The sequence below is a fragment of the Aotus nancymaae genome, unplaced genomic scaffold (genome assembly GCF_030222135.1).
Source record: "Aotus nancymaae isolate 86718 unplaced genomic scaffold, 86718_ANA_hifiasm-v0.15.2.pri h1tg000048l, whole genome shotgun sequence".
NCBI classification, from domain to species: Eukaryota; Metazoa; Chordata; class Mammalia; order Primates; family Aotidae; genus Aotus; species Aotus nancymaae.
In genome coordinates, this window is record NW_026988462.1 from 3,981,662 (window position 1) to 3,989,114 (window position 7,453).

The window sequence follows — 7,453 nt, forward strand, 5'->3', positions numbered from 1 at the left end:
TTCCTTTAAGACATCTTCATTCTTTTCTTCACAACTATTTTTGTCGTTTAGGTTGATAAGCTCACTGTCACTAATTTCCTCTGGCTGCATACTGAGCCTCTCAATGGCAGCAGCATCAACATCCCTACGGCCAGCTATTCCTTCTGTGACTCCATTTATTTATGCTGAGTTGAATTTCACATCCAATGCTATCAATTTTCATTTTTTTTTTGGACAGCTTTTTTGGACAATTCCCTCTCTCAATTGCCTATCTTTATAAAATGGCACATGGGTCTATCGCTGGGAGACAATGAGGCAACACAACTACATGCTTTGTTGTCTGTGGAAACGGAACAAACAACAAATGCAACAGTGATGGACCACCAGTACACTAAGCAAGAAGTGATCAGGTTGGATACTGATCATGATGTACATCTGTTATTTACAAAGTGATTTAAGAAGTGACGAGCTTGCAGCAAAATTTGTACTTCATGTCGTTATTCACAGTCAATCTACCATGGGAAGTAAAATTTAAACTAAATTGTTGGCTGGGCATGGTGGCTCACACCTGTAATTCCAGCACTTTGGGAGGCCTAGGCGGGTGGATCACTTGAAGTCAAGAGTTCAAGACCAGCCTGGCCAACATGGTGGAACCCCATCTCTATTAAAAATACAAAAATTAGCCAGGCATGGTGGCACATGCCTGTAATCCCAGTTACTCGGGAGGCTGAGGCAGGACAATCACTTGAACCCAGGAGGTGGAGGTTGCAGTGAGCTGAGATCATGCGATCATGCCACTGTAGTCTGGGGACAGAGTGAGATTCCCATATATTGGAATCTGTACAGTGAGGGCTACCCTTGTAGACATAATCAAACCCTGGGACAGACTCCACTTTTTTTGGTCATATTAATTACTTTCCTTCCTTGTGTCTCTGGCCTCAAAGGCAATAGAGGGCGATGGCTTAACTGATCCTGGAGTTAAATTGCCTTTGTTTACAGACTAGTCTGTTGGTTCCTGTCCATGTCTTGTGTCACACCTGTTTTTCTCTGTTCCTCTATTTTCTCATCTGGTTAAACTGTAATAATAACTATCCCTATCTTGTAGAGTTTGTGAGCACTGCATGAAAGAACCCAAGTAAAACCCTCAGAATGTGTCAATCACAGAATACCAGCCTAGTAAACACTTTCTATTTTAATGACGTTATTACTTATAGTGGGTGGTTCTGAAAAGTTATTTATTTGACAAATATTTATTGATTTTCTGCTATGTATTTGTTGCTGAGAATACAGTGGGGAAAGGTCTTTCCCCACAGAGCTTACACTCTAGTGAGGCAAACATGATTTGTTCATTAAAAATGAATATTTATTTAAAAAGATAAAAAGCCTATGGAAAGATAGAAACATATAAAACTAATAGAAAAATAATTTCAGGTAAATCATGTTAAATGCTTTCAAAAGTGAAGTTGTAAAACTGCTAAGTGCAGAAGGAAAAAAATAAGTGAATTTTTTGGACAGCCTAAGAGCTCTGCCCCCGCTTTAGGTACTTGTGAAAGAGTCACCTTTAGTCTTTCCCAACACAAATCTTTAAGTCTTCCCTTTAGATAATTATTTCCATGATCATGTATTTGCCCAGTTCTTGAAGTGAAAGAAAAAAAACGATTTTACTAATGTATACGTACTGCTGTTAACAGATCTAAATGTTGAAAGGCAGTTGGCCACCTCAGTAACCATCGCAAGTTTGTATCTTCTTTTGTAGATGAATGTGTTTGACTATGTCATCCCAGACTTTCCTTATGATAAGTCAGGTATTTGCTCATATAAATATTTCAGGAAGCAATACAAGGAGACTTGGAAAGAATGCTTGAAGAGGAGATAGATCTGTGTCCAGCTCCTCCTCCTATAACACTTATATGTGTCCTCCCTGTTCTTTAAGCAGAAAAACAAAAAGCGCAGTTCCAAAAATACTTTTATCAGTGCAATCTTTCCAGACTTGAAGTCGAGGACCTAAAAAGGGCCAAGCCAGGGGCTGGCAGAGTAGCTGCCCTGTCTTTAGAATGCAGGCTGTGAGGGGCGCATCGGGCTCTCATTGTAGCACGCAGCTCTGCTGTGATAGAACGTGGGAGGAAGCATTCTCCATGAATATATTTGTATTTTGAAGAACCTTAATTATAACAAAAGTAGTATTTTGACAATTTTCTCAACAATGTGGAGGAAAGGAAGGTTGGTGCTCAAATGATGTATTTCCTTGATTATACTGAAGGTTCTCTTCATGTGGAGAAGGTTTTCTTGAAATGTGAGGCAGACCGCTTGGGCGTTCAAGGAGAAGGGGTGGGTTTCACAAGGCGGATTAGCTGCAACCGTGTGTGTGTACAAAAGGAATAATGACGGTAAAACCGCACAGTAGCGATTGTGAACTTTCTGCTTCCAAATTCTTCCAAGCTTTGAAATAGACGAAGTACAGGGCCTGCTGTCTCTGCAGAACAAACAGTAATGGTTCCAGCTGCATCCTCTCCTATACCACCCACTATTCCTTCAAAGAACTGAGAATAGAAGAAGCCAGCTTTCAAATAAAAAGTGCATGTCATTGTTGGTGGATCAGGTGGGCATCTTGGCGCAGAGGGGTGGGGTGTGTGGCTTGTGAAATGAAGTTACCCTGCAAGCCTCAACTTCTCTGTTTTGAAAAATGGTAGCGCAATCTTCAGAGAAATTTAAAGAATGCTCAAAACACCTAAAATAAAATTTAAAAAGAAAAAGAGGATCAGCAATAAAGCTATTAGGAAGTACATGTCAAAATTGAGGATTAATTAATTCAACATATATTTAATGAGAAAATACTATATGCCAGGCAGGGCTGCGGTGTATGACTGTGCAGTGTGTAGACTGCAGAAAAGCACTCAGCTACTCACAAAGAAACTGTATGGGGTGCTGGAGGCCCTGGAGTCAGACAAGTTTTTCTCTCTGGGGTTCAAATGGTGAATCAAATAGACAACATCTCCCTCCTTGCAAAGTGTACATTTCAGTGCAGGATGTAGACACAAATTAGGAGACATGTATAGGATAGTGTGTTGAATGTCATGTATGTGGAGTGTCATGGGTGCATGGAAGAGAACCCTGATCCACAGAGTATCCTCCTAGAGCAGGTATAGCTGGCAACATGGAGGACAGGCTGACACCTGTATATTTGTTGCTCAAATGACATATTTCCTGGATTATTCTAAAGGTTCTCTGAACATGGAGAGGGTCTTCTCCCAGTGTGAGGCAGACAGCTTGGGCATTCAAGAAGGGGTGGTTGCAGTTCCATGAGGCAGATTAGCCACAACCATATGCCTGAACAAAAGAAACAATGGGGGGTAAAACCACACAGTATGTGAGCAGTGGGAGTGCTTCAGACAAAGGGAATGAAATTGGCAAGAGCACCAGCAAAAGAAAGGCCTGATATCTTCAAGCCTCTGAGTGAATTCAGTTTTATTTGGAGCATCAAGAGTAAGGATGGAGAATGAGCTGCAGAGGGAGATACGACTTGCTTGCTCACACACAGTACAGTTGACCATGTTAAGGTGTTTGGAGCAGTGAGTGAATGTTTGCAAGCAGGAAGGGGGAAGGGTCACAGGATCTGCATTTTGCAAAGACCATTATGAATGTCAGGTCCAGTTTGATTTGAGAGGAACAAGAGGAGACAAAGGATGCATACTACACATTGTAGATTTTACTTTGGAAGCTTGTAAATAGTCTATTAAGAAACACTTAAATAAATTAAAAAGGAATTAGTTAGAATTGAAGATAAAATTACATAAACGACCCTACCCATTTATCCATTTGGTGACAAAACCACACATAGAAAAGTTATTCTACATGATTTAAAAAAAAACTTAAATCATGGTGTAACCCCAGTGGGATATACCCCAAGGAATAAAACTCCCTGCAAAAAATTACTTAAGCTGTTTTCAGTAATCATTCAAGGAAATGTTAATACAATTATTATGAGATTTTAATCTAATATCTATAAAGCCATAAAACATTGTAATTTTAAATGCTCCTTCTGTTCTTACGTCACACATTTTAGAGACTTTAACTCTTTTTTTTTTTTTAAGGGAAAATATGTGAATGACATTTTTGGTGATAACATGTGAGGCCCAAGGGTAAAGTGGGAAGATAGAGACAAAAAAGCAAAATTATTCTACAAATTAAATAATAAGAAATTTCTGTTTTCTCTTAGCAGCTCAACAAAGAAGGAGAATTTGAGGAAGGCTGAACTCAGAGAAGAGAGGTGGTAAAATAGAGAGAAAGGTCTCTGGAGAGATCAACTGCACGGTAGCCAGCTGGGACCAGTAGAGGACAAAGATCATTATGGATATTCCCTGCAGCAGGAAGCAGTAAATGAACTGTCAAGCCAGTGAAGTCCGACACCCAATTATAAGTTGTCAAACATATACACAGTGTCTTTCCATCATACCTACATTTGTTAACATTATTTTTATTGACCTTCTGTTTTGTGTCAAGCACTGTTTTAAGCACTGATATGCTAAACCCTTCAGAGAAAGTTTGGTGCTTTCACTACCTGACTATGTGATTGCAGTTAGTGTTTGGAGGAATGAGGGAGATAAGGGAGAAGTAGGGCTGTGTGTGTTCACATTTTGGGGCACAGCAGTCCCCAGACAAGCTGGGGAAGTATGGTGAGCTAGTGACGAGGTGGCTGGAAAGCACAGATGAGCAGCTAGAAACAGGAGTGGAGAGAGACAGAGTGGACTGAGAGTGGGAGAGAGAGAGCTGGAAGTCTTAATTAAGATTAAGCCAAGAAGTGTGGCAATAAGATGTTTTCACTCTGAGATAGGAAGGAGAGTTAGTCTTCATATTATGCCATATTAGATACTTATAATTGCTTGAGAGTCATACCTATGGATGTAATCCCAGATATGCCCCAACTAGCCATGAGAATTATGGGCAAGCTATTTCATGTTGCAGAGCCTCCTCAATTTCTTACTCTGTAAGTTTCTCCTTTGATCTTATTTGCTTCATGGCACTTGTTGGTTCCATCTGCTCCCGCTCACACACAGCCAATGGATTCACAATATACAACCGCAGAAGCCCAGAGGTGGCGGGCTTCACTCTCAATTACTAATTTCCAGACAAAGCTGGAAAAAGAAGTTGATGAAGTGAGCTAGGTGAACTCATGGTGTTTCCTAAGAATCCCATTTCCTTGGATGCTCAGACAGATCCTGTTTGACAGACTTTCCCTGGCCCCAGTATCTTGGCACCATTTGTTATGTAAAAGTTTGTTTTGGGGCAGATGGGATTTCTCCAAATCTTTCATTTGCCTGGCCAGTCTAAGACAGTGTCCTTGACGTGCTGTTGCTGCCTGCCCTGCTCAGCTTGGCATTGCCTGGTGGTAGTCACTGTGCCCGTGCAATCCCTCCATTTCATAAAGTCAGGCTAAACGCAGGGATGTGGGCTGACTCACAACCGAAGGGCGCACTGAGAACTGGGGGAGCACAGAAAGGTTGAGAATCACTGAGCAAATGACCAAGTCTTTGAGGATTTTAAATATATCTGAAACCTTAGAGCAATACAGCCAGTCCCTGGAAACAGGGTTAAACTTCAAACTTGAGCATTGTAACACATGTCTATGAAGTTTCTGTTTTGCAATGCTTAAAATTCCCGTTGACACTATAGGGCTGAGAAAAGGCCCATTTTTACTTAAAGCAATAAGTCTCTCATTCACCAAGGCAACGCTACCTTTCCCATCATAAATGGAACTGAAGCTTTTTTTGTGCTGCTACCAAAAATATGCTGAGGAACATCTATCACACAAATGAGATTCCTTAATTGTTTAGCATAATGATTTTCCAGCATTCTAAAGAAATTGATTCCTCCTAGTTTAAATAAGAAAAAGTGTCTTTCTTTTACGGTATAAACAATGACAATTGTAGAAGGATCAAATACAAAAAGAAATTTCTTCTGTTAAGTAATTTCCAGAGATTGTCATTTTCTTAAAGGCCAGACACACACTTACTCACACCTACACACACACAGGACTAATACAAATAACAGCTGACTTGGAAAAGCTCAAAATTTTTTGCTAATTTATGTCATTGTTGGTTATTTTCTCCCCCTACAAATGGCAGCAAAAATGAATAAAATTGTGATGCTTTGCAAGGTAATATAAGGTTACCAGGGAGTAATATGTAGAGTTGCTAATCCCATGCATTTAGTTGTTTGATTGATTGTTTTTATTATATTTTTTAATGCAAGAACAGTGACATCAACTTGAAGACAACATAAGATACTAACTTCATATAGAAACATTTTTTGCTTCTGTGATTTTTAGGGTTGACCTCACTTTTTCATAGCCACACATTTAATAATAATGCATTAATAATAATGCATTTAACAGTAATGAGCAAAAACGTTAAGTGCATGGTTTTAGTGGTAAACCTAAGATGTGACCCAGTCTGTATCTAGACATTTTCCATTAGCCTTTGCTCCGTCTGGTGTAAGAGAGATAGCTACTTGTAACTTAAACAGAAAAAGGACATCAACTTGTATTCCCTGTGCTCTTAATTAGTGTTTCCTACAAAACAATAAGAAAAAGCAAATAAATAGAAAAAAATGCACAAGGGATATGAAATCTAGTTCCTGGAAGAGGAAAGTTGATGGTCAATAAGCACATGAGGATATGTTCAACCTCACTTATAAAAAAGAGAAAGAAAGCTTAAAGCAGCAATATGATGCCATTTCTTACCCGCCCATCAGATCAGCCAAAAATTAGACGTCTGACCACCTGAGATTGGGTAAGGACATGGAGTGATGGGAACCCCACTCGCTGCTTGTGGGGTGACACATCTATATGTGTCAAAGGAAAATTCGGCATCATCTAGAAAAACTGTATTTTTTTTATTGTGAAATAATTTTAGTATATAAAAAGGTAGAGAAAATATAATAAACCTCTATGTATCTTCCATCTAGCATGAAAAATATACACTGAAAATGCTCTGTTTACCTTTCCTTTTTCCTCGTCTCAAGTGAAGCCACCGTCTTGAACTTGGCATTTGTCATTCTCATGCTTATTTCACTACTTACGTATGCATCCATACACCATATCTTTACCTTTACATACATGGTATTACGTTGCATATTCCTTCCTGCAACTTGGGTTTCTGTTTTTTCCCTTTTTCTTAAGCTAAATAGTATCTTTATGAAATTTATCCACATGTTAATATATCTATATATCCATGATGTATGTAGCTGTAGCTTGTTAATTTTAACTTCTTATAGTGTTTCTTTGGTAAATACACTGTAGCTCATTTTTTAGTCCCCATACAAGTGATCAATTAGTTTTATTTTTCCAGGTTTATTTTATTTATTTTTTGCTATTATAAACAATACTGCAGTAAGCATTCTTGTGTGATATTTCCTGTGAAAATGTGAGTTTTTCTGGTTCTGTATTGTACTCTACAGAGTAGTATGGTGTAGTTTA

At 39.0% G+C, this 7,453-nt stretch overlaps 1 long non-coding RNA gene across 1 annotated transcript in view; it reads left to right on the top strand.

Annotated features, from left to right (window-relative positions):
- LOC105721544 (uncharacterized) overlaps positions 1 to 4,726 on the top strand; it is a 39,590-nt gene extending 34,864 nt beyond the window's left edge. Inside the window, exon 3 of the long non-coding RNA XR_001108356.3 lies at positions 4,199 to 4,726. This is a non-coding gene — a long non-coding RNA (uncharacterized LOC105721544). The remainder of the gene's footprint in view (positions 1 to 4,198) is intronic.
- Positions 4,727 to 7,453: the final 2,727 nt, after the last annotated feature.